The following is a 5,000-nucleotide window of genomic DNA, read 5'->3' as shown; positions in this document are numbered from 1 at the left end:
ATCCAGCGCCTTAGACCGCTCGGCCACGCTACCACACACAACTGCTACTTTTCAACCTTACCTGAGGACGCAGACCTAAGTAAGGGGCGAAATAATCATAGCCACCCCATCTGGGAACCGTACCCCGGTTTTCTGGAGATCTGGAGGAAGAATTAAAAGTTTTAGTGTGGCAGGTGAAGGTACTTAATGGTTCCATGGTGTAATGGTTAGCACTCTGGACTCTGAATCCAGTGATCCGAGTTCAAATCTCGGTGGGACCTTTCTTTACTTTCCTCTCATTACTCAGTACTGTATTAAAATTATTTAACCTTCTTCCAGATGTGAGCTTTTCAAATCCATAAATGCTGCTTCCATACCTTTGTGTTCTGTCGCCCCAAGGTGCAATTAGTTGAGAACTTGGATGAAAACTCATGCCTCAAAGAAACCCAGAGCACTCACATCCCCCCGGGAGCCATAATGCAAGAAATATGGGTTATCCAGGATTAGAAAATAAAGTTAAATTGCCTCTTTCTTCCAGAAACAGTGCCAGCTCTGGCTAGTATAGAGTGGATTTCCTGATTGGTTAACCTCTGTGAATATCCCTGGCTTTTGCAGCTCGGTGCAGATTATGGTGTACGCTGCTCTGTGCCTATGTTTCAGATCTAGGGAAGGATTAAGGCAAGACAGCAAGGGTCAGTTTTGTAGTTCTTCCTGTTCACCCTATTCATCACAGAGTACATCTGATCCCTGGGGATCCCTCCTGAAGGAATGTATTCCAGATTGTCCGCGCAACATCTTAGCAGGTGGTAATACAGCGCCCATACTGAGAGAGGGACGAGAGGTTCTCCTGCATTGAAAGGGGAAGCGCTGATTAGTTAGCTGGCGCCAGGTACCTGCCTCAACCAATCCATATTCTGGGCATGTAACGTGAGCTGAAAGAGCAAGTAAAAGCAAAAGCTACTCAATGGCAACGGTTGGATTCGCACCCACACCCCCGAAGAGACTGGAGCCTTAATTCAGCGCCTTAGACCGCTCGGCCACGCTACCACATGGTGTTGCAGCTTTCCGACCCTACCTGGGGACATAGACCTAAGTAAAGGGCAAAACAAGCATAGCTTCCCCTTCGGGAATTCGAAGCCTGGTTACCTGCATGACAGGCAGGAATACTCACAACTATACTAACGAGGAACAACCTATGCCTGCTGCTCCATGGTAATGTCCTTAAAGGGTCAGCGTTTAATAGTTCTGAAGGGAGAATTAATCGCTTTAGCTCAGCGCTAGGGATCAAAGGTGTAATCTCGTTATACCTCTGGAAACAGCAAAAAGTGCCTAATGGCAGCGGTGGGATTCGAACCCACGCCTCCAAAGAGACTGGAGCCTAAATCCAGCGCCTTAGACCGCTCGGCCACGCTACCACACACAACTGCTGCTTTTCAACCCTACCTGAGGACGCAGACCTAAGTAAGGGGCGAAATAATCATAGCCACCCCATCTGGGAACCGTACCCCGGTTTTCTGGAGATCTGGAGGAAGAATTAAAAGTTTTAGTGTGGCAGGTGAAGGTACTTAATGGTTCCATGGTGTAATGGTTAGCACTCTGGACTCTGAATCCAGTGATCCGAGTTCAAATCTCTGTGGGACCTTTCTTTACTTTCCTCTCATTACTCAGTACTGTATTAAAATTATTTAACCTTCTTCCAGATGTGAGCTTTTCAAATCCATAAATGCTGCTTCCATACCTTTGTGTTCTGTCGCCCCAAGGTGCAATTAGTTGAGAACTTGGATGAAAACTCATGCCTCAAAGAAACCCAGAGCACTCACATCCCCCCGGGAGCCATAATGCCAGAAATATGGGTTATCCAGGATTAGAAAATAAAGTTAAATTGCCTCTTTCTTCCAGAAACAGTGCCAGCTCTGGCTAGTATAGAGTGGATTTCCTGATTGGTTAACCTCTGTGAATATCCCTGGCTTTTGCAGCTCGGTGCAGATTATGGTGTACGCTGCTCTGTGCCTATGTTTCAGATCTAGGGAAGGATTAAGGCAAGACAGCAAGGGTCAGTTTTGTAGTTCTTCCTGTTCACCCTATTCATCACAGAGTACATCTGATCCCTGGGGATCCCTCCTCAAGGATTGTATTCCAGATTGTCCGCGCAACATCTTAGCAGGTGGTAATACAGCGCCCATACTGAGAGAGGGACGAGAGGTTCTCCTGCATTGAAAGGGGAAGCGCTGATTAGTTAGCTGGCGCCAGGTACCTGCCTCAACCAATCGATATTCTGGGCATGTAACGTGAGCTGAAAGAGCAAGTAAAAGCAAAAGCTACTCAATGGCAACGGTGGGATTCGAACCCACGCCCCCGAAGAGATTGGAGCCTTAATCCAGCGCCTTAGACCGCTCGGCCACGCTACCACATGGTGTTGCAGCTTTCCGACCCTACCTGGGGACACAGACCTAAGTAAAGGGCAAAACAAGCATAGCTTCCCCTTCGGGAATTCGGAGCCTGGTCACCTGCATGACAGGCAGGAATACTCACAACTATACTAACGAGGAACAACCTATGCCTGCTGCTCCATGGTAATGTCCTTAAAGGGTCAGCGTTTAATAGTTCTGAAGGGAGAATTAATCGCTTTAGCTCTGCGCTAGGGATCAAAGGTGTAATCTCGTTATACCTCTGGAAACAGCAAAAAGTGCCTAATGGCAGCGGTGGGATTCGAACCCACGCCTCCAAAGAGACTGGAGCCTAAATCCAGCGCCTTAGACCGCTCAGCCACGCTACCACACACAACTGCTGCTTTTCAACCCTACCTGAGGACGCAGACCTAAGTAAGGGGCGAAATAATCATAGCCACCCCATCTGGGAACCGTACCCCGGTTTTCTGGAGATCTGGAGGAAGAATTAAAAGTTTTAGTGTGGCAGGTGAAGGTACTTAATGGTTCCATGGTGTAATGGTTAGCACTCTGGACTCTGAATCCAGTGATCCGAGTTCAAATCTCGGTGGGACCTTTCTTTACTTTCCTCTCATTACTCAGTACTGTATTAAAATTATTTAACCTTCTTCCAGATGTGAGCTTTTCAAATCCATAAATGCTGCTTCCATACCTTTGTGTTCTGTCGCCCCAAGGTGCAATTAGTTGAGAACTTGGATGAAAACTCATGCCTCAAAGAAACCCAGAGCACTCACATCCCCCCGGGAGCCATAATGCCAGAAATATGGGTTATCCAGGATTAGAAAATAAAGTTAAATTGCCTCTTTCTTCCAGAAACAGTGCCAGCTCTGGCTAGTATAGAGTGGATTTCCTGATTGGTTAACCTCTGTGAATATCCCTGGCTTTTGCAGCTCGGTGCAGATTATGGTGTACGCTGCTCTGTGCCTATGTTTCAGATCTAGGGAAGGATTAAGGCAAGACAGCAAGGGTCAGTTTTGTAGTTCTTCCTGTTCACCCTATTCATCACAGAGTACATCTGATCCCTGGGGATCCCTCCTCAAGGATTGTATTCCAGATTGTCCGCGCAACATCTTAGCAGGTGGTAATACAGCGCCCATACTGAGAGAGGGACGAGAGGTTCTCCTGCATTGAAAGGGGAAGCGCTGATTAGTTAGCTGGCGCCAGGTACCTGCCTCAACCAATCGATATTCTGGGCATGTAACGTGAGCTGAAAGAGCAAGTAAAAGCAAAAGCTACTCAATGGCAACGGTGGGATTCGAACCCACGCCCCCGAAGAGACTGGAGCCTTAATCCAGCGCCTTAGACCGCTCGGCCACGCTACCACATGGTGTTGCAGCTTTCCGACCCTACCTGGGGACACAGACCTAAGTAAAGGGCAAAACAAGCATAGCTTCCCCTTCGGGAATTCGGAGCCTGGTCACCTGCATGACAGGCAGGAATACTCACAACTATACTAACGAGGAACAACCTATGCCTGCTGCTCCATGGTAATGTCCTTAAAGGGTCAGCGTTTAATAGTTCTGAAGGGAGAATTAATCGCTTTAGCTCAGCGCTAGGGATCAAAGGTGTAATCTCGTTATACCTCTGGAAACAGCAAAAAGTGCCTAATGGCAGCGGTGGGATTCGAACCCACGCCTCCAAAGAGACTGGAGCCTAAATCCAGCGCCTTAGACCGCTCGGCCACGCTACCACACACAACTGCTGCTTTTCAACCCTACCTGAGGACGCAGACCTAAGTAAGGGGCGAAATAATCATAGCCACCCCATCTGGGAACCGTACCCCGGTTTTCTGGAGATCTGGAGGAAGAATTAAAAGTTTTAGTGTGGCAGGTGAAGGTACTTAATGGTTCCATGGTGTAATGGTTAGCACTCTGGACTCTGAATCCAGTGATCCGAGTTCAAATCTCGGTGGGACCTTTCTTTACTTTCCTCTCATTACTCAGTACTGTATTAAAATTATTTAACCTTCTTCCAGATGTGAGCTTTTCAAATCCATAAATGCTGCTTCCATACCTTTGTGTTCTGTCGCCCCAAGGTGCAATTAGTTGAGAACTTGGATGAAAACTCATGCCTCAAAGAAACCCAGAGCACTCACATCCCCCCGGGAGCCATAATGCCAGAAATATGGGTTATCCAGGATTAGAAAATAAAGTTAAATTGCCTCTTTCTTCCAGAAACAGTGCCAGCTCTGGCTAGTATAGAGTGGATTTCCTGATTGGTTAACCTCTGTGAATATCCCTGGCTTTTGCAGCTCGGTGCAGATTATGGTGTACGCTGCTCTGTGCCTATGTTTCAGATCTAGGGAAGGATTAAGGCAAGACAGCAAGGGTCAGTTTTGTAGTTCTTCCTGTTCACCCTATTCATCACAGAGTACATCTGATCCCTGGGGATCCCTCCTCAAGGATTGTATTCCAGATTGTCCGCGCAACATCTTAGCAGGTGGTAATACAGCGCCCATACTGAGAGAGGGACGAGAGGTTCTCCTGCATTGAAAGGGGAAGTGCTGATTAGTTAGCTGTTGCCAGGTACCTGCCTCAACCAATCGATATTCTGGGCATGTAACGTGAGCTGAAA

The 5,000-nt window shown here is 47.5% G+C and overlaps 10 non-coding genes across 10 annotated transcripts in view; 4 read left to right on the top strand and 6 right to left on the bottom strand.

Annotated features, from left to right (window-relative positions):
- Positions 1 to 33, bottom strand: part of TRNAL-UAG (transfer RNA leucine (anticodon UAG)) — an 82-nt gene extending 49 nt beyond the window's left edge. The window contains exon 1 of the tRNA in view: positions 1 to 33. This exon is cut by the window's left edge and continues 49 nt beyond it. This is a non-coding gene — a tRNA (tRNA-Leu).
- Positions 34 to 188: 155 nt separating this feature from the next.
- TRNAQ-CUG (transfer RNA glutamine (anticodon CUG)) lies at positions 189 to 260 on the top strand. Its single transcript has one exon. It is a non-coding gene; the product is annotated as a tRNA-Gln (tRNA).
- A 1,052-nt stretch (positions 261 to 1,312) lies between these two features.
- TRNAL-UAG (transfer RNA leucine (anticodon UAG)) lies at positions 1,313 to 1,394 on the bottom strand. The gene has a single exon. It is a non-coding gene; the product is annotated as a tRNA-Leu (tRNA).
- A 155-nt stretch (positions 1,395 to 1,549) lies between these two features.
- TRNAQ-CUG (transfer RNA glutamine (anticodon CUG)) lies at positions 1,550 to 1,621 on the top strand. Its single transcript has one exon. It is a non-coding gene; the product is annotated as a tRNA-Gln (tRNA).
- Positions 1,622 to 2,305: 684 nt separating this feature from the next.
- Positions 2,306 to 2,387, bottom strand: TRNAL-AAG (transfer RNA leucine (anticodon AAG)). The gene has a single exon. It is a non-coding gene; the product is annotated as a tRNA-Leu (tRNA).
- A 286-nt stretch (positions 2,388 to 2,673) lies between these two features.
- Positions 2,674 to 2,755, bottom strand: TRNAL-UAG (transfer RNA leucine (anticodon UAG)). The gene has a single exon. It is a non-coding gene; the product is annotated as a tRNA-Leu (tRNA).
- A 155-nt stretch (positions 2,756 to 2,910) lies between these two features.
- On the top strand, positions 2,911 to 2,982 carry TRNAQ-CUG (transfer RNA glutamine (anticodon CUG)). The gene has a single exon. It is a non-coding gene; the product is annotated as a tRNA-Gln (tRNA).
- A 684-nt stretch (positions 2,983 to 3,666) lies between these two features.
- On the bottom strand, positions 3,667 to 3,748 carry TRNAL-AAG (transfer RNA leucine (anticodon AAG)). The gene has a single exon. It is a non-coding gene; the product is annotated as a tRNA-Leu (tRNA).
- Positions 3,749 to 4,034: 286 nt separating this feature from the next.
- Positions 4,035 to 4,116, bottom strand: TRNAL-UAG (transfer RNA leucine (anticodon UAG)). Its single transcript has one exon. It is a non-coding gene; the product is annotated as a tRNA-Leu (tRNA).
- A 155-nt stretch (positions 4,117 to 4,271) lies between these two features.
- On the top strand, positions 4,272 to 4,343 carry TRNAQ-CUG (transfer RNA glutamine (anticodon CUG)). The gene has a single exon. It is a non-coding gene; the product is annotated as a tRNA-Gln (tRNA).
- The last annotated feature ends 657 nt before the right edge of the window (positions 4,344 to 5,000 follow it).

The sequence above is a fragment of the Hyla sarda genome, unplaced genomic scaffold (assembly GCF_029499605.1).
Source record: "Hyla sarda isolate aHylSar1 unplaced genomic scaffold, aHylSar1.hap1 scaffold_950, whole genome shotgun sequence".
NCBI classification, from domain to species: domain Eukaryota; kingdom Metazoa; phylum Chordata; class Amphibia; order Anura; family Hylidae; genus Hyla; species Hyla sarda.
This window is presented reverse-complemented; position numbering and strand designations above follow the sequence as displayed.